Genomic DNA, 22101 nt, shown 5'->3' with positions numbered 1-22101 from the left:
AAGAGTGGTACACATTTTGCACCAAATGTCCAGTACATTAATAGTCTGTACTATGGGGTGGGGGGGGGGGGATTAAAAGAGCTTCTGCTTCATGAAAAAAAAAAACAGTAACACTAAAATATTTGGATGTCACATAAATTCTATCTGCTAAGTTTATAAAGCTGAGCATGCTAGTAAGAGCTAAAGACCAAAATTCAGGGAGATTCTTGACAATGGTAACGTTAAGGACTCCTCCCCAGTTGCTTAATTTAGCTTAAAACTCTAATCATATTTTATCTGGGTTCTGCAAAGTTTGAGGCAGGAGCCATTAGCTTCTACACTGGAAAAAGTAAATCTTGCAGGTGGTAATTAGAGGTATTTTGCTCATTAAACAAATGAATTTCTAATTGATGGAAAGATAGGCATCTGTGGAGTTCATATTCCACAGCTTTCTTTATTATGATGCACTCTGCCTATTGGTAGAGTGATGAAGGGTGGAACAGGGGAAAGAAGAAACATGACAACCCCCTCTCTTCCCTCTTTGTCCTTGTTTTCTTCACAGATGCTTTTCTAGCACATAGGACACTTTATAACATGTCTTATATTATGAGGCACTTGTATCCTACTGTGTACATATTCTGTATTTTTAAATGGATTGTCATATTTTGAATTTTTAATAATGTGTCCAATAAATTTTTCTAAATAAACTAACAAAAAATAACTCTCTTTGAGACACTTACATTTCCAATTCATTAGTTAAGAGTCCAGAGAAAGTCAATATAGTATCATAATGAATTTTATGTGTAAACTATTGGTTCTATGGAAATTTTGTGTTTTTGTTTTTGTTCTGACAGAACATGTAAAAATAAGTAAACTTATTCATGTAACAGTGAGATATATATGAGGGGAAGCCTTATTTTTTGCTAACTTTAAATAATATGTATAATGGAACTAAAATTTTTAAGCTAAATATTTAAATAGTTTTGAATTTTTTCCTTGATCTTAGTATTAGGGTAAAAAGAAAATTTCTATAATTATGGTTGAATTTAACAAACATAACACATAATCAAGGAAACCAAAATAAACCCAGCTAATATTTTATTTGCTTATACCTCCATAATCAAAACAATATTTTTTCTTTTATATAGACAAAATGAAATTCATTATTGAAACAAAAATTTGCACATTGACTTGTAATAATAATAATAAAAAAACTGTAGAGTCCTACACTAACTCAAACAAAAGGCAGGGTGGCATATATGAATGATTATATGGAGGCCTAAATCAATGCTTCCCATCCCTGAGACACTGATGACTTGGTGTACTACCTCTCTGGAAAATTCCAAAACAGGAGGGGAGAGGTGTAGTGTAGGCAGTATAGAGGAGGCAAAGGGAGAATCAATGATCTGAGACTTTAGGAGAGGGAGGAAGGGTCCTGGAAGTTTACCAGAGAAGAAAAAAGATAATTGAGTCAACAGACATATGATTTGATACAATGAGTGTACAAACACCTGAATATTTACAACATGCCAGATAATGTTGTAGGCATATTATGACTTCAATTTCAAATAATTGAAATAATACTTTCAAAGACATAGACCACAGTAATTCCTGCCAAAATATTTTATGGTTGAAGCAGAGTAAGAAATGTGTGCACCAAGAAAAGCAGAACAAATGTTAAGAGTCTACATGAGCCAATGCAGCTCCAATGTGTGCCAGCTTCAACTGCCATGACCAAACACAGCATCAACTGAGGGATGCGAAAGGACTCTTACTTTTCTGATAGAGAAATGTGTGTGTGTGTGTGTGTGTGTGTGTGTGTGTGTGTGTATGTGTGTGTGTGTTTTACCAACTTGTATAAGAGAACATGACTTACATTTCACGTTTTAGAGTCCGTTTTAAGTTTAGGACAGCAACTATTCTTTTTTGCGGGGCGGGAGGGGGAGCATACATGGAACACATGCGGTCTTCTGTACCCTGACACACCTTGGAGCAAGGTCTGTAACAACAAAAGCCCTAAATGTAATGGTGACTAAAATTTCATTTGCTTGACAAAATTAATCATATTGTGCAAGATTTAAGATAAAAGCTTACTTTAGAACGTATAATATTTCAAGGTTCTAGGGCCATATATGCCCCGACAGTGTCAGCTACTCTCGTGTGACCCAACTACATTTGAAAAACTGCCGTGGTGTCTTCTCTCTTTATCTAAGTATCGCATTTATCCTCTGGCCTTGTCTTCACTGAGGGTCGCTAAAGATCTGGTGTCCTCCTTCTGTCAGCTGCTTGTTACTCACTGCTCACTAAAATAACAAGACTCAGATAAAACTGCTTTACCCCCACTTATCTGAGGGGAAACTTCCTAGGAAAATAATAGGTGCCATGTATGATTTTATAAATGGTAACCAGTTAAAAAAAACACTAAATGATTATTATCACAAACATCCAAAAGATATATTCTAACATCTTAAACATAATAAAAGTTTTAAAATTATTTGTTGAGTCCATGAACAAATGCATGATAAAGAAAATCAGTCTGCCTTTATCCTCTCTTTAGGTTGAATTACATTCATCTATTGATACAATGTTCTATTTACTTATTTAACATAATACTTTTCATAATTTTGATATTATTGTTCTCTTTTCTAACCTGTGAAATACTATATTCCTTATTTGAATTTCAAAAGGAAATATACACACAGTATATATTTTAATTACAAGTCGCATATTTGTAGCTTGGAGTCTTTCCTCCTCAGTAAAAGCTATTTTTACCCAGAAGATAACAGATCCAAGACCACTTTAATATATTTAGTCCATGATAATTGATCTAAAATCTCCTAAATTAGGTCATAGTACAGGAGGCTCTACTACCTGAAATAAGTCATTAGGCTATTTCAAGTTCTTCTTTGGATTTTTCTAGATAATTATAAGAATATATTTTTTTAAAGGAAGAAACACTTTTACACCCTCATGCAGACACGACATTTAGACCTTCATAGTTCATAATTTCCACAAAAGCCAAATGGCTATTACCAGTCACCCAGAGCTGTCATAGGTTATAAAGCAATTAAGACCTTTTCAAGAGTTAATAATGACTATTTTTTTCTTAAAATACTATGGCAAGCAACAAATGACATTCAGCTGCATTTAAGTCATTTTAATGGTTTGATTGGATCACATTTATCATTAGGATAAAAAACTCAGAGGGCACATTTTTCATAATCTTTCTGTACAAATTATTGCTGCACTTGCAGTACTTAACAGACTGTTCTCAATTCCTAAGTACAAGGGCATAACGATAGTTTGAAATTTTACCTTAACTTCTATTACCTTGAATTGGCACATTAACACTCTATGTATCCTCACCATTTTATGGGAACTCTTTTGTTGCCATAGGGTCTTCATGCCTACGTATTTTTATGCATGAGAATATATATACAGCTATGACCCGAAGGAAGTATTTTTGAAAGCAATCCGTAACCATATCTAAGTTTTTTAAATGATATGGGAGACAAGTGTAATAAGCAAATCTGTGTACTGGCTGGAGTGACAGGTGCAGATAAAGTCAAGTTCTGGTTATCAAAAAAGGACAGAATGAAACTCAATGCTTAAGAAAAGTGAACAGAAATGTGCTGCCTGAAGGCTCTGAAGCAAACCCTGAGGACTGGTGACAGCTTCTATTTTCACTTACTGCTTGCAAAAGATTGATGACAAGTGGTAGACAATGAAAAAAAGATAGCCCCAATCCAATAACACACACACACACACACACACACACACACACACACACAAAGTGTGTGTGTGTGTATATATATATATATTTCAACAGTTTTCTTGGGAAGGTTAAAGTTATTGTTTTTATATACTAAACGCAGATATAGTTACTCTGGGTAATATATGATTACTCTTTGGAAAGAGTAATCAAGAATCTAACCAAATTTACATTAACCCAAGTAAATTGAAAACATGAAATAATGACAACTAAAAATGCATTTAATAAAAGAGGTCTGAAACTTAAACTAGTCTTTTATAATATTCAATATATAATTGATCTGATGCATGCACTTAATTTCATGGGATGTAAATAATGCAGTCACATTTTATCTTTTTTTAAAATGTTTATTTGTCTTGAGAAAGAGTGAACACAAGCTGGGGAGGGGCAGAGGGAAAAAGAGACAGAGAGAGAGAGACAGAGAATATCCCAGGTAGGTTCCATGCTGAATGTGGAGCATGAAGCCAGGCTCGGTGTCACTAGTATGAGATCATGATGTAAGCTGAAATCAATAGTCAACTGCTTAACTGACAATGAGTCATTGTATATGTTCATGCTACTCTTCGGTAGCATGAGTATACATGTCAATTATGAGTCAAAATTAATCTATCTCCTATTATTTCTGAAATACAGTGGAGAAAACTGATTGACAGAGCTGGTTATAGTTTGCTGATTTTCCATTTATCAACTTCCTAATGTATCGTTTCTTCAATCATAGTGTCATCATCATCATCCTCATCCTCATCCTCTACAATAATAGAACACTAGGAATAAAGTTGTCAAACTGCTTAATTTTTAATAAATTAAGGTCTAAAAAAGCAATTAAGGTCTAAAGAAGTTAAACAATACAAGACAATCTGGCAATCTGGCAAAGGAGTGAGGATTTCAAAACATCACCACATATACAACAATATTTTGTTACTAATTTTGCACTATTCTGAATGGTAGCTTCTACTATACTGTATTTCACTGAATGTAAGGCACTATCGAGCATGTGACATTATTATTTTATATGTCATTTAGAAAACCAATAACTCGGGGCACCTGGGTGGCTCAGTCAGTTAAGTGTCCGACTTCGGTTCAGGTCATGATCTTGCTATTCAGGAGTTCAAACCCCGTATCAGGCTCTGTGCTGACAGCTCAAAGCCTGAAGCCTGTTTTAGATTCTGTCTCTCTCTCTCTCTCTCTCTCTCTCTCTCTCTCTCTCTCTGCCCCTCCCCTGCTCACGCTCTGAATCTTTCTCTCAAAAATAAACATTAAGAAAATTGTGTAATTTAAAAAACCAATAACTGACATTAAACTGTGATAAACCATCAACTATATGCAACATCCTCATTTCAAAGATGCTATATGAAAAAAATAGAATCTTAGAATTGCTGAAATATGGTATCATACTATACATGAACAAAAGGTTCTCCATCTTACATTGAATTCAGTAGCCAAGCTATAAGGTCAAAATTCAAAATGTTTATGATCTGATTCTCATCCATGGCTACTAAAATTAGTAGTTACCATTATTTTATTGTATGAACCCCAACTACTTCCTGAAATGTTTGAAGGCACCTAAAGAAATAGATAAATATATTTTTTAAATCACTAACAAATTAAAAGATTAGGAACTAAAAATAAGGGATAGAAGATAATTTTATCATAAAACCCAGACTGACGAGCTGCAGAAATCAAACCAAAACAAAAATTATTTCTGAAATTTGTCCAAATGAAACACAATAAAAAATATAGAAAATGATGTAAAGAACATGTTCGAGATTTATTACAGTACATATTCTCCAAGGGGGAAATCACAAAGGAGGACACTGATGTTTCTGGGCAGAGTCTTAAGCCAAATTAATAAACAGACTCCTAACTTTTATTGCATCATTGACCTTTTCAACATTTGATGAAGCCCTGCCCCAAATTTCTATAAGTATATACACATAAAATAATGTGTGCAATTTCAGGGAGTTCCTGAACCTATAATTAAGAGCCCTTCCTTGATTTCTAACCTTACTGTCTTGTGTCACAGGTTCAGGTCTGCATTCAAGGTTTGAAACTTCTGGTTTTCCTTCCCCCAGCAATGAATTCTCCTGAACTCTTCACTGACAGGCAGGTCACATGTTTTACTCAGATGCCATTGAAATATGCTTTCCAGCTTTGCTGAAGATATGGTTCCCACTCTTCTTTTTTTAATTTTTTAATGTTTATTTATTTTTGAAGGAGAGAGAGAGAGATAGAGAAACAGAGTGTGAGTGGGCGAGGGTTAGAGAGAGAGGGAGACATAGAATCTGAAGCAGGCTCCAGGCTCTGAGCTGTTAGCACAGAGCCTGATCTGGGGCTTGAGTTCACAAGCCATGAGATCATGATGTGAGCTGAAGTCAGATGCCCAACTGACTGAGCCACACAGGCGCCCCAGATATGGTTCCCACTCTTGAAGTGAAGTCTCCCACCTTCCCATTTCTCTTCCTGTCTTTCTACATCTCAATGCTGAGAAGAATCTGTAATTTTAGTGCTTTTAGTTTTATAAATATGTTTCATTTACCTCTATTTAAATAAATCTTGATTGCTACATCAAAATTGCTTTCCTTAAATTATAAAAGTAATATAACCTATCACAAAATATTCCATGTAGAGGTATAGAAGGTATGAAATCATGTGGAAAGTGCTTTCCTTCTGTCTCCCTGTCCCTGTCCTAAACTTTGGATGTATTTTTCCAGAACTTTACCCATGCTTTAAGCCAGCATACTTATGTGCACTCAAACATACAGATAAAGATATGTGGCTTTATTATTACAAAATACATGAAACTATCCCCATTGTTTTGTACTTACTTATTTAACTCCACAATACAAGGTGCACATGCACATAGGAATTTGACCCAAATATAAAGTAAATCATTTTCCCCATGAAAAGATCCAACATTTTTGTAAGGTAGCCAGCTTTAATGTTCAAACATTTAGAGATGTAGATAAAATACTCAATGTCTATTTATAATATTGAATTAATTTTGGGATGATACATGCTTCTAGCAGTTATTTAAAGCACCATTATCCATGCTCCAATTTCAGGAAAAAAAAATGCTAAAACTATCCAAATATATGTTGGACATCAGTAATTTAGTGATCACTAGAACCAGTTTTAGAGTCTTCTAACATAATTTTTCGAAGTCTTTCATCTTCAACTCCATCTAGTTCTTTGGGATGCCATTACTGGAAATTTATTCAAAGTCTTAAGAGCCAATTCACAAAATACTAGTATAATGATTTTTATTATGATGGTTATTTTTATTTACCCAATAGATAAGTGACTATCAAACTGTGAATCTGAGAAGCAACATCAGTATCACCTGGAAACTTGTTAAAACTGAAAAATGTCAGGCCTTATATCTGACCTATGATTCTGAGACCTTAAGACTGGGGCCAAGTAATCTGTATTTTAACAAGCCTTCTGGTGTTTTTGATATATCCTGAAATTTAAAAGTAGGTATTTATTTCATTTTCCATAATATAATCACTTACCTCATTGTTTTTAAAATGTTTACAAACAGTTCCTAACATTTCTGCTTGTGAAGGAATATGCACAGGATAAAGAATCAAATCTACACTAAACTTCTGTGAAATCTTTTTTATTGATTACATCAGGTGATATTGACAAGAAACACAAATGACAATGACTGAAATTGTTTCAAGCTAATAACTTCCCCAAACAGTATTTCTTTGGTTTAATTAGAATAATGGAGAGAATATCCTATAATATAAGGGATTTTAAAAGGTCTCAAATACAAATTAATTGTGTCTTTTGAGGGATAATTTTGGGGAAAAAAGTCTTTCCTTATAATTAGACATATATATTTCTTCCATAGCTTCATAAGATTTACCTACTGTATTTATATGTATGGATTGAAACTAGTGCTGATCACAGCACCTTATCAAAACTTCATCAGCACCATAAGAACTGACTGTGACTAATGAAGAATAACGAATTTACACAATTTATAAAATCTAAAGTTAGATGGAAGTTTATAGCAGAATCTAATGTTCACTGTTCATATCTAGAACCCACATTTTAGGATTTGTTCACTTTTCACCACTCACGACACTTGCTACTTCTACAGGATTGCCTGCTGCCCTTCCACTCTCTTAAGGGTGAAAGGTTGAGTCTCTAGACACAGGCTCCAGACCTTACACTGGCGAGAGACCCCAGTACAGGATTTTACCCACAGTGATAATCTAGTCAGCTACCAGAGGAAGACACTACAAGGGGATTGAGGGGCTACTAACAGACAACACATAAAGGTCGAGGTACTTTGGTGAGCGCTTTGGTATCCCATCTAGATTCCCCATTTAGGACCAATGCACTTATTTCCTCCAGCTGCCAGGATTATTCACCAACAGTAGTTCACACCACAGTTTTGCTACAGGCATTGCCCTCAACCAAAGAAAGTTGCATTCACCCAAGTATATGCCCTCCTTTGGGGCAACCTGTACTCAGTGACTGGTCACTGTAGGATACAAGAGCCCAGTATCCTTGCCTCATGTCAGGACAACTCTAAAGATCCATGCCAACCCCATGGGGGTCAATCGCTATGGGGTCAACTGCATCTAGATGGCAGTTCAGCTTCTCCTCCTAACAATCCATCTTTCTTCTTTCCCTTATAGGTATTATTTCCAAAAGCACAGCTACCAATACTTCACCTGCATGCAAATTTCTGTCCCAGGGTCTGATTTACACGGTAATTGACATACTGCAGGAACTGTGGCCCTCTGCCCATACTATCTTCCCTCAAAGAGAAGTATAGGGAAGGGAGGTTTAATTTCTACAAGTTAGATTACTTTATATTGAATAATCTTTGTTGTGTCAAATAATTCTATAGTAAATTTAAATTAAATTAAATTTTTCTCTGTCCCTTCCTCACTCATAGTCTCTCTCTCTCTCTCTCTCTCAAAATAAATAAGTAAACTTTAAAAAGAAAAAAAGAAAAAGAATTAATACTTGTTCTTCCCAAAATATTCCAAAAACTAGAAGAGAAAGGAAAACTTCTACATTCATTCTATGAGGCCAGCATTTCCCTGATACCAAAACCAGATGTAGACACTACAAAAAGAGAGAAAACTACAGGCCAATATCTCTGATTAACCTAGATGCAAAACTCCTCAACAAAATACTAGCAAACCAAATTCAATAGTACATTAAGAAAAAAAACCTCAGGTGGATCCTGGGAAGATGGAGGCATAGGAGGACGCTTGGCTCACTGCGCATCCTGATGATCACTTAGATTCCACCTACACCTGCCTAAATAACACAGAAAACCGCCAGAAGACTAGCAGAACGGAGTCTCTGGAGCCAAGCGCAGACGAGAGGCCCATGGAAGAGGGTAGGAAGGCCAGTGGGGCAGTGCGCACTGCACGGACTGGCAGGAGAGAGCCGGTGGGGAGGGGCAGCCTGCCGGCCAAGCAGAGCCCCCGAGTCTGGCTGCAAAAGCGGAGGGACCAGACAGAGTGTGTTCTAACAGCAAGAGGGACTTGACATCTGGAAGGTTATAAGCTAACAGCTCTGCTCGGACAACGGGAGGGCTGGAGGAAAACGGGAGGGAGAGTTGTTGAGCCCCAGGACGACAGAGCTCAGTTTGGCGGGGAACAAAAGCTCTCGCCAGCGCCATCTCCCTCGCCCATCACCCAGCCAAAATCCCAAAGGGAACCAGTTCCTGCCATGGAACTTGCTTGCACCGCGCAAACACCCAACGCTGTGCTTCTGAGGATCCATCCCTCCAGGCAGGTCTGACTCCCTCCCAGTGCCGCAGGGCCCCTCCCCAAGCGGATCTCCGAAGGAAAAGCGAGCTGAGCCTGCCCCTCCTGATCCCATGCACCTTGCCAATCCACCCCAGCTAATACTCCAGATCCCAAGCACCACAAGCCTGGCAGTGTGCAAGTAGCCCAGGCAGGCCACGCCACCCCACAGTGAATCCCATCCCTAGGAGAGGGGAAGAGAAGGCACACACCAGTCTGACTGTGGCCTCACCCACCAACGAAAGTTATTCAAGACAGCACAGGGGAAGTGCCCCGCAATCCCACACCACTCCAGGGACTATCCAAAATGACGAAACGGGGGGGAGTTGAGGGAAGATGGCGGCATAGGAGGACGCTGGGCTCACCGCGCATCCTGTAGATTCCACCTACACCTGCCTAAATAACCCAGAAAACCGCCAGAGGATTAGCAGAACGGAGTCGCCGGAGCCAAGCGCAGACGAAGGCCCACGGAAGAGGGTAGGAAGGGCAGCAAGGCGGTGCGCGCTCCACGGACTGGCGGGAGGGAGCCGGGGCGGAGGGGCGGCTCGCCGGCCAAGCAGAGCCCCCTAGTCTGGCGGGCAAAAGCGGAGGGGCCTGACGGACTGTGTTCCTACAGCAAGCGCGACTTAGCGTCTGGGAGGTCATAAGTTAACAGCTCTGCTCGTAAAGTGGGAAGGCTGGAGGACAAAGGGAGGGAGAGCTGCTGAGCCCCCGGACGACAGAGCTCAGTTTGGTGGGGAACAAAGGCGCTCGCTAGCGCCATCTCCCCCGCCCATCCCCCAGCCAAAATCCCAAAGAGAACCAGTTCCTGCCAGGGAACTTCCTCGTTCCGAGCAAACACCCAACTCTGTGCTTCTGCGGAGGAGCCAAACCTCCGGCAGCGGATCTGACTCCCTCCCGCTGCCACAGGGCCCCTCCTGAAGTGGATCACCTAAGGAGAAGCAAGCTAAGCCTGCCCCTCCTGCCCCTGTGCACCTTGCCTACCCACCCCAGCTAATACGCCAGATCCCCAGCATCACAAGTCTGGCAGTGTGCAAGTAGCCCAGACGGGCCACACCACCCCACAGTGAATCCCGCCCCTAGGAGAGGGGAAGAGAAGGCACACACCAGTCTGACTGTGGCCCCAGCAGTGGGCCGGGGGCAGACATCAGGTCGGACTGCGGCCCCGCCAACCAACTCCAGTTATACACCACAGCACAGGGGAAGTGCCCTGCAGGTCCTCACCATGCCAGGGACTATCCAAAATGACCAAGCGGAAGAATTCCCCTCAGAAGAATCTCCAGGAAATAACAACAGCTAATGAGCTGATCAAAAAGGATTTAAATAATATAACAGAAAGTGAATTTAGAATAATAGTCATAAAATTAATTGCCGGGCTTGAAAACAGTATAGAGGACAGCAGAGAATCTCTTGCTACAGAGATCAAGGGACTAAGGAACAGTCACGAGGAGCTGAAAAACGCTTTAAATAAAATGCAAAACAAAATGGAAACCACCACGGCTCGGATTGAAGAGGCAGAGGAGAGAATAGGTGAACTAGAAGATAAAATTATGGAAAAAGAGGAAGCTGAGAAAAAGAGAGATAAAAAAATCCAGGAGTATGAGGGGAAAATTAGAGAACTAAGTGATACACTAAAAAGAAATAATATACGCATAATTGGTATCCCAGAGGAGGAAGAGAGAGGGAAAGGTGCTGAAGGGGTACTTGAAGAAATAATAGCTGAGAACTTCCCTGAACTGGGGAAGGAAAAAGACATTGAAATCCAAGAGGCACAGAGAACTCCCTTCAGACGTAACTTGAATCGATCTTCTGCACAACATATCATAGTGAAACTGGCAAAATACAAGGATAAAGAGAAAATTCTGAAAGCACCAAGGGGTAAACGTGCCCTCACATATAAAGGGAGACCTATAAGACTCGTGACGGATCTCTCTTTTGAAACTTGGCAGGCCAGAAAGAATTGGCACGAGATTTTCAGTGTGCTAGACAGAAAAAATATGCAGCCGAGAATCCTTTATCCAGCAAGTCTGTCATTTAGAATAGAAGGAGAGATAAAGGTCTTCCCAAACAAACAAAAACTGAAGGAATTTGTCACCACTAAACCAGCCCTACAAGAGATCCTAAGGGGGATCCTGTGAGACAAAGTACCAGAGACATCACTACAAGCATAAAACATACAGACATCACAATGACTCTAAACCCGTATCTTTCTATAATAACACTGAATGTAAATGGATTAAATGCGCCAACCAAAAGACATAGGGTATCAGAATGGATAAAAAAACAAGACCCATCTATTTGCTGTCTACAAGAGACTCATTTTAGACCTGAGGACACCTTTAGATTGAGAGTGAGGGGATGGAGAACTATTTATCATGCTACTGGAAGCCAAAAGAAAGCTGGAGTAGCCATACTTATATCAGACAAACTAGACTTTAAATAAAGGCTTTAACAAGAGATGAAGAAGGACATTATATAATAGTTACAGGGTCTATCCATCAGGAAGAGCTAACAATTATAAATGTCTATGCGCCGAATACCGGAGCCCCCAAATATATAAAACAACTACTCATAAACATAAGCAACCTTATTGATAAGAATGTGGTAATTGCAGGGGACTTTAACACCCCACTTACAGAAATGGATAGATCATCTAGACACACGATCAATAAAGAAACAAGGGCCCTGAATGAGACATTGGATCAGATGGACTTGATAGATATATTTAGAACTCTGCATCCCAAAGCAACAGAATATACTTTCCTCTCGAGTGCACATGGAACATTCTCCAAGATAGATCATATACTGGGTCACAAAACAGCCCTTCATAAGTTTACCAGAATTGAAATTATACCATGCATACTTTCAGACCACAATGCTATGAAGCTTGAAATCAACCACAGAAAAAAGTCTGGAAAACCTCCAAAAGCATGGAGGTTAAAGAACACCCTACTAACAAATGAGTGGGTCAACCAGGCAATTAGAGAAGAAATTAAAAAATATATGGAAACAAACGAAAATGAAAATACAACAATCCAAATGCTTTGGGACGCAGCGAAGGCAGTCCTGAGAGGAAAATACATTGCAATCCAGGCCTATCTGAAGAAACAAGAAAAATCCCAAATACAAAATCTAACAGCACACCTAAAGGAAATAGAAGCAGAACAGCAAAGACACCCCAAACCCAGCAGAAGAGAAATAATAAAGATCAGAGCAGAAATAAACAATATAGAGTCTAAAAAAACTGTAGAGCAGATCAACAAAACCAAGAGTTGGTTTTTTGAAAAAATAAACAAAATTGACAAACCTCTAGCCAGGCTTCTCAAAAAGAAAAGGGAGATGACCCAAATAGATAAAATCATGAAGGAAAATGGAATTATTACAACCAATTCCTCAGAGATACAAACAATTATCAGGGAATACTATGAAAAATTATATGCCAACAAATTGGACAACCTGGAAGAAATGGACAAATTTCTGAACACCCACACTCTTCCAAAACTCAATCAGGAGGAAATAGAAAGCTTGAACAGACCCATAACCAGCGAAGAAATTGAATCGGTTATCAAAAATCTCCCAACAAATAAGAGTCCAGGACCAGATGGCTTCCCAGGGGAGTTCTACCAGACGTTTAAAGCAGAGATAATACCTATCCTTCTCAAGCTATTCCAAGAAATAGAAAGGGAAGGAAAACTTCCAGACTCATTCTATGAAGCCAGTATTACTTTGATTCCTAAACCAGACAGAGACCCAGTAAAAAAAGAGAACTACCGGCCAATATCCCTGATGAATATGGATGCAAAAATTCTCAATAAGATACTAGCAAATCGAATTCAACGGCATATAAAAAGAATTATTCACCATGATCAAGTGGGATTCATTCCTGGGATGCAGGGCTGGTTCAACATTCGCAAATCAATCAACGTGATACATCACATTAACAAAAAAAAAGAGAAGAACCATATGATCCTATCAATCGATGCAGAAAAGGCCTTTGACAAAATCCAGCACCCTTTCTTAATAAAAACCCTTGAGAAAGTCGGGATAGAAGGAACATACTTAAAGATCATAAAAGCCATTTATGAAAAGCCCACAGCTAACATCATCCTCAACGGGGAAAAACTGAGAGCTTTTTCCCTGAGATCAGGAACACGACAGGGATGCCCACTCTTACCGCTGTTGTTTAACATAGTGCTGGAAGTTCTAGCATCAGCAATCAGACAACAAAAGGAAATCAAAGGCATCAAAATTGGCAAAGATGAAGTCAAGCTTTCGCTTTTTGCAGATGACATGATATTATACATGGAAAATCCGATAGACTCCACCAAAAGTCTGCTAGAATTGATACATGAATTCAGCAAAGTTGCAGGATACAAAATCAATGTACAGAAATCAGTTGCATTCTTATACACTAACAATGAAGCAACAGAAAGACAAATAAAGAAACTGATCCCATTCACAATTGCACCAAGAAGCATAAAATACCTAGGAATAAATCTAACCAAAGATGTAAAGGATCTGTATGCTGAAAACTATAGAAAGCTTATGAAGGAAATTGAAGAAGATTTAAAGAAATGGAAAGACATTCCCTGCTCATGGATTGGAAAAATAAATATTGTCAAAATGTCAATACTACCCAAAGCTATCTACACATTCAATGCAATCCCAATCAAAATTGCACCAGCATTCTTCTCGAAACTAGAACAAGCAATCCTAAAATTCATATGGAACCACAAAAGGCCCCGAAGAGCCAAAGGAATTTTGAAGAAGACCAGAGCAGGAGGCATCACAATCCCAGACTTTAGCCCTACTACAAAACTGTCATCATCAAGACAGCATGGTATTGGCACAAAAACAGACACATAGACCAATGGAATAGAATAGAAACCCCAGAACTAGACCCACAAACTAAGACCCACAAACGTATGGCCAAGTAATCTTTGACAAAGCAGGAAAGAATATACAATGGAAAAATGAATAAAATACCTAGGAGCAAATTTAACCAAGGAGGTAAAAGACCTACCCTCAGAAAACCATAATACGTTGATGAAAGAAATCGAAGACAACCCAAACAAGGGGAAAGATACACCATGGTCATGGATTGGAAAAATTAATATTGTTAAAATGTGTATGTGACCCAAAGCAATCTATATATTCAATGCAATCCCTATCAAAAGACCAACAGCATTTTTCTCAGAACTAGAACAAATAATCCTAAAATTTATGTGAAACTACAAAAGACACTAATATTCAAAGCAATCTTGAGAAGGAAAAACAAAGCTAGATGTATCACGATCTGATTTCAAGATACTACAAACCTATAGTAATAAAAGCAGTATGGTACTGACACAAAAACAGACACATAGATCAATGGAACAGGAATAACCTCACGAATAACCCCAAACCTACCTAGTCAATTAATATACAACAAAGGAGGCATATACAATGCGGAAAACACCAACTTTTCAATAAATAATATTGGGAAAACTGGATAGCTCTATGCAAAAGAATGAAACTGGACTGCTTTCTTACACACAAAAATAAATTTAAATTCAAAATAGATTAAAGACCTAAATGTCAGGCCCAAAACCATAAAACTCCTAAAAGAAAGTATTGGCAGTAATTTCTTGGACATTGGCCTTAGCAACATATTTATTGATATATCTCCTCAGGCAAGGGAAACAAAAGCAAAAATAAACTATTAGGACTATACCAAATAAAAAGATTTTTCACATCTAAGGAAATCATCAACAATACAAAAAGGCAATCTACTGAATGGAAGATGATATTTGCAAATAATATATCCAACAAAGGCTTAATGTCCAAAAATTATAAAGAACTTGCACAGCTCAACATCAAAAACACAAAGAACCCAATTAAAAAAATGGGCAGAGGACCTGAATAGGCATTTTTCCAAAGAAGATATACAAATGGCCAACAGGCACATGGAAATATGTTCAACATCACTAATCATCAGGGAAATGAAAATCAAAACCACAATGGCTAGTATCAAAAAGACAGAACATAATGAATGTTGCTAGGATCTAAAGAAAAGGGAACTCATGCACTGTAGGTGGGAATACAAATTGTCCAACCACTATGAAAGACAGTATGGAGTTTCTTCAAAAAATTATAGAAATACCATATGACCCAGTAATTCTATGACCAGGTATGTATACAAAGAATAGGAAACATTAACTTGAAAATTAACATGCACACCTATGTTTATTGCAGCATTCTTTTATTTTAATGTTAATTTATTTATTTTTAGAGAGAGAGAGAGAGCACAAGCAGGGGAGGGGAAGAGAGAGAGAGAGAGAGGGAGACATAGAATCTGAAGCAGGCTCCAGGCTCTGAGCTGTCAGCACAGAGCCTGACTCAGGGCTCAAACTCACAAATAGTGAGATCATGACCTGAGCCAAAGTCAGAAACTTAAACGACTGAGCCACTCAGGTGCCTTGAAGCATTCTTTTCGTTTTTTTTTTTTTTTTTTTTTTTTTTTGTCAAATTGGTTTCCATACAACACCCAGTGCTCATCCCAAAAGGTGCCCTCCTCAATACTCATCACCCACCCTCCCCTCCCTCCCTCCCACCCCCCCATCAACCCTCAGTTTGTTCTCAGTTTTTATGAGTCTCTTATGCTTTGGCTCTCTCCCACTCTAACCTCTTTTTTTTTTTTTTTCCTTCCCCTCCTCCATGGGTTTCTGTTAAGTTTCTCAGGATCCACCTAAGAGTGAAAACCTATGGTATCTGTCTTTCTCTGTATGGCTTATTTCACTTAGCATCACACTCTCCAGTTCCATCCATGTTGCTACAAAGGGCCATATTTCGTTCTTTCTCATTGCCATGTAGTACTCCATTGTGTATATAAACCACAATTTCTTTATCCATTCATCAGTTGATGGACATTTAGGTTCGTTCCATAATTTGGCTATTGTTGAGAGTGCTGCTATAAACATTGGGGTACAAGTGCCCCTATGCATCAGCACTCCTGTATCCCTTGGGTAAATTCCTAGCAGTGCTACTGCTGGGTCATAGGGTAGGTCTATTTTTAATTTTCTGAGGAACCTCCACAGTGCTTTCCAGAGTGGCTGCACCAATTTGCATTCCGACCAACAGTGCAAGAGGGTTCCCGTTTCTCCACATCCTCTCCAGCATCTATAGTCTCCTGAGTTGTTCATTTTGGCCACTCTGACTGGCATGAGGTGATATCTGAGTATGGTTTTGATTTGTATTTCCCTGATAAGGAGCGACGTTGAGCATCTTTTCATGTGCCTGTTGGCCATCTGGATGTCTTCTTTAGAGAAGTGTCTATTCATGTTTTCTGCCCATTTCTTCACTGGGTTATTTGTTTTTCGGGTGTGGAGTTTGGTGAGCTCTTTATAGATTTTGGATACTAGCCCTTTGTCCGATATGTCATTTGCAAATATCTTTTCCCATTCCGTTGGTTGCCTTTTAGTTTTGTTGGTTGTTTCCTTTGCTGTGCAGAAGCTTTTTATCTTCATAAGGTCCCATAAGGTGTGTGGATGAATGGATGAATGGATAAAGAAGAAGTGGTATATATGCATACATACACACTACACACACATACACACAAACACAATGGAGTATTACTCAGTCATAAAAAAAATGAGATCCTGGGCATCTGGGTGGCTCAGTCAGTTAAGTGTTGGACTCTTGATTTCTGCTCAGGTCATGAACTAACAGTTTGTGAGTTTGAGCCCCCTGTGGTGCTCTGTGCTGACAGCCTGGAATCTGCTTGTAATTCTCTCTCCCTCTCCTTCTCCCTCTGCCCCTCCCCACACTCATGCTGACTTTCAAAATAAATGAATAAACTTTAAAGGGAAAAAAAGGAATGAAATCTTGAGATTTGTAACAACATGGATGAACATGGTTGTAACAACACTTATACTAAGTGAAATAAGTCAGAGAAAGACAAATACCATATAATTTCACTTAAATGTGGAATCTAAAAAATGAAACAAACAAAAAAACAGACACTCAAACACAGAGAACAAACTGGTGGTTGCCAGAAAGGGGTGGGGGGTGGGGTGGGGATGAGCCAAATAAAGGAGATTAAGACTTCCAGTTATAAAATAAATAAGTCACAGAGATGAATTATAAGAAGGAAATATAGTCAATAATATTATAATAACATTGTATGATGATAGACGGTACTTAAACTTTTGGTAAGTGCTGTGTGATGTATAGAATTGTTGAATCAATATGTTATATACCTGAAAATTAATATAACATTGTATGCCAATTGTACTTCAGTAGTAAGCAGAAGAGAAAAATCTTCAAAACTTTGAAGAAATTGTTCTATGATCTTTGAATATTCGTTGATGCTAGAGTAATTCTCATTCCCTTATGGTGTCCTACTGTTTTTATCTTTTTCCTCTTTGGAATTATCTTTGCCCTATGAGTTTTGAATTTCACAAAATTGCATCTAGGAATGGTTTTTGGCTTTAGTTTAGTTTTTATTTTTTTTTTGCTATTAAACATACTTGGCATTAAGTGGACCCTTTCCAATTAAGAACTATTCCTTTGGATCTAGGTTGGTGGTTAATTTTTCTTTCTTCTTCTTTATTTTTTTTTCTGTTTAATGGTTCATTAGTATTCTCTCCTCTCCTCTCAACTTTGTCTCCTGCTTCTAGACTTAACATTAAAAGAATATTGCACCTCTTAAAACTTTCATCCATGTATTTTAGCTTTTCTCACATTTTTTTCATCCTTTATTGCTTAACTCCGTGTTCTCAACTTTACCTTCAAATGAGTTGGGTACTCACACAAGTCCATTTTACTTCTCAGTCATCTACTAAATGTTTTTTATTTAGGTAAACTCTATTATCTTCTTTCTTGTTCTGTTTCCTTTTCATTGAGGCTTATTCTTAATTTATAGGTGTAAAATTTTCTGAGGTTAATAGATTTTTCAATATATGTTTCTTTCTTAGCTGAATTGTCTTTGCTTCTTTTTTTAATTTTTTTAACGTTTATTTATTTTTGAGAGATACAGAGACAGAGCGCGAGCGGGGGAAGTGCAGAGAGAGACACACACACACACAGAATCTGAAGCAGGCTTCAGGCTCCAAGCTGTCAACACAGAGCCCAACGCGGGGCTTGAACTACCTAATCATGAGATCATGATCTGAGCCGAAGTCAGATGCTTAACTGACTGAGCCACCCAGGTTCCCCGAATTGCCTTTGTTCCTAACAGAGTTTTTGAGTCTTCATTGTTGATACTGTGGCGTGATTCCCAGATTCCCATCAAGGAAGAGTCTATTACCCTAATTGTGAGAATGTTCTCAGCAAGCAACTTGTCAGCTGTCAGCCCCATCAGTTGCAAAGAGCCCCATTCCACAAGGTCATACCCCTTCCCAGGATTACCCATATCCCATGAGCACTTAATGTGGCCCAAACTTAGACAACTATGAAGGGCCACTAAGCTTCCAGAGTTTCCCCCTTAAGATTGGCTGAGGATCTCATTAGGCTCAACTTCTAATTTGGCCACTTATTCCCCTTCCTTTCACAGCCATAAATCTCAGGATACACCTTAATAATATGATACCTGTTACTCTTGTCCCAGAGTCTGCTTCTCAGGGACTCCAACTTGCAACATTATCCTACTTATTTATTTTGCCTTTTTCTTTCAATCTATTGGATTCCCTTCAAATATCTGGTAATTCTTAGTTTTTTGTTTATATTTAAGAATGACTCTGGTTTAATTTGGAAAGCAGTTGGTCAGTGATTTCTTAGAGCACTGTAGCCACTGTAAATCTAAAAGAATTATCCCAACCTCTGAGTAAGAAAGTAGAGGATGCCTGCAGGCTTGTATTTCATATGACAAAATTCAATGCATGAAAAAAAGACCCAGTTAAGAATAAAGTTAGTGAAGATATAAATAGTGAATTAACAATCCCAGGGCTTGTAGGTAAAAGTAAATTCCTATGACACAGTTTCCAACTTAAATGAATAAATATAGTCTTGTTTTTCAACAGACAATTTAACAGCATAGAAGTGAAATGTATTTTCCTATAACAAATATTTCTGGTCTCAAGTTTATAAGTCAGGAGTTCTTAGAACAAATAAGGCAAAGTTTTCTTGGTTAAGACTGGATGTTACCCAAGATCTCTCAGAGGAGGTTATATTTAAGCAGTAACCTTAGAAGATTAAAGAAGTAAACCATGCAAAAATCTGAGGTAAAAATATATCAGGCCCAGCAACAAGTGTAAAGTCTGTGAAGCAGAAATGAACCTGGCATGACTAAGAAAACAAGACTGCCAGCATGGCACAAGTAATGTAAGTGAGGGGAATAGGTGAAGGAGATGAGTTTGAAAGGAAGGCAAGGGCAAAATCCTATTCGACCTGACAGACTCTACTAAGTGTGATCACCAGTGAATATTTTGAGTTTTAGAGTAAAAGATATGGTATCCAATTTAAAAGATCACTCGACTAAGTTCAGAAGAATAGATGGTAAAACAGGAGTACCAGTTGGAAGGCTATTGCAGTGGTCCAGTCTGATTGTAGAGGTATATATGGTCGACAGTACGATCCAGATATGTTTTGAAGGTTCGACTGGTAAACATGATGTGGGATGGAACGCAGGTTGCAAAAAAGGCAGCAGAATCACATTAACTCCTACTTTATTGTCCCTGATGATCTGAAAGAATGAAGAAGCCAACTTCTGAGACAGGCCTTGAGGGCATTATATTTGTGAGATAAGTCAAAGAGGGAAAGAAAAATATTGTATATCACTTATATATGGAATCTAGGAAACTGAACTCAAAAACAAGAACAAAATGATGGTTTCCAGGGGCTGCGAAGAGGGAGGATCAGGGAAATCTTATTGGAGGGTAGAAACTTACAAGCAATAGATAAATACATTCTGGAGAACTGAGGCACAGATTAGTGATTATAGCCAACAATACTGTATTATAACCTTCAAATTGCTGAGAGAATCATTCTTAATTGTTCTCACCACAGAAAAAGAAATGATCATTATGCAATTTGATAGATGCTACCTAATTCTATAGTGGTAATCATATTGCAATATATAAATGTATGAAATCAATATTTTGTATATCCAAAACTTACACAGTGTTAAAAGTCAATTGTATCTCAGTTTTTAAATAAAGAATGAACGTGTCACCTTTCTTTCTTAATTGGAAAAAGGATTCAGAGAGGAGGTAAGATTTCATGGATGCCATTAAAAGTTATTTCCTTTGTCTCTTTGCATTCTGAAAAAGCTGGATAATAACAGATCTCAACACATGTTATGTACATTACAGTGGTATTAAATGAAAGTAACAGTATCTACTTTTCCCCTTCAATACTTTATGCCACCAAGAAAAATCTCTTTTCAGAGAGTGGTTTTGAAAGAAGTATCACTAACTGACAAAGCCAAAGAAAATTTTAAATATTTTAAACCATTGCCTCATTTCCATTTTTAAAAATTAGAATTTATTGAGCTCCTCTGAAGTCAAAGCAGCTTGGAAAGTATGCAAGAGTTTGAGGGCATGCCAACAACTGAGCCAAAACATTTCATATGCCTAGAATAGATATAAAATGCATCTCCACACTATAAAGACATGATTAATCCCACTCATATGGAGGGGGAAATGTGAGATACAATTTACTATAAACTGATTATCTTCCTTCCTTTCCTAAATTCAGGTTTTCTAAATTTCAACCTATGAGTAATGACAAAGAAACGAACTAAACCCTATGTTGTCTGAATCTAACCATCTGCTATTCAAAATTATGTTTAAAAAAGGACACATAGGGACAAAGCAATCAAAATCTCTTCTACTGAAAGCATTCTTTAATTTAAAAAAATATTTTCCTTAAATAGCAAGAAACTTTGATGAAAATAAGTCTTGAAAACTTAGTCATCCACTTGATCATGAAAACAAAGCATTGGGACATTTTTAATAAAAATGCCATATCAGTTTCAGATTTGAACCTAATGCCTTTGAAATATAAAGTACTTAAAAGTGTTTATAGTGTTCTTTTGGTTTGTTTTAATAAGACTGATTCCATATATATACCTTTTTAAAAAAGTCACCATAAGAGTAGTGAAAATTTGGTACTTCTGGTCTTTAAAACACACACACACACATACCCAACAACAATAACAACTTTGCAGTTATTTACAGATAAAAGTTAAATTGTAAACATAGCTTTTCCAGTGCTTATATCTTCTAAATACAGCAGATTTTCTGGGTATTCCTATTATATAGCTGTACTTCCTATGCCTAGTTTAATCAGTTCTTATTTTTCACATTAATAAAGTAAAATCACAATCATAGAGAAACCAAAATTGTATACAACTCTCCCCCACTCCACCCCTGAAAAAAACAATCAAAAATTTTTTGAAGTATAATTCTGTCCCCTAGTATCAGGAGGCAGAATACGAAATGGTTAAGAATGTGTGCTTAGAGTCAGCCACCCAGGGATGAATTCCCCACCTCACTACACACAACCCTGTAATTAAGAGCAGGTATACTAATCCAAGCCCTCATGTTCTCATCTACAAAGCTGGAGATACTAAATAGTACCTACCTGGTAGGG

Source organism: Leopardus geoffroyi, chromosome B2 (genome assembly GCF_018350155.1).
Source record: "Leopardus geoffroyi isolate Oge1 chromosome B2, O.geoffroyi_Oge1_pat1.0, whole genome shotgun sequence".
NCBI lineage: Eukaryota > Metazoa > Chordata > Mammalia > Carnivora > Felidae > Leopardus > Leopardus geoffroyi.
The sequence above is the reverse complement of the archived record's forward strand: the minus strand, read 5'-3'. Positions refer to the sequence as shown.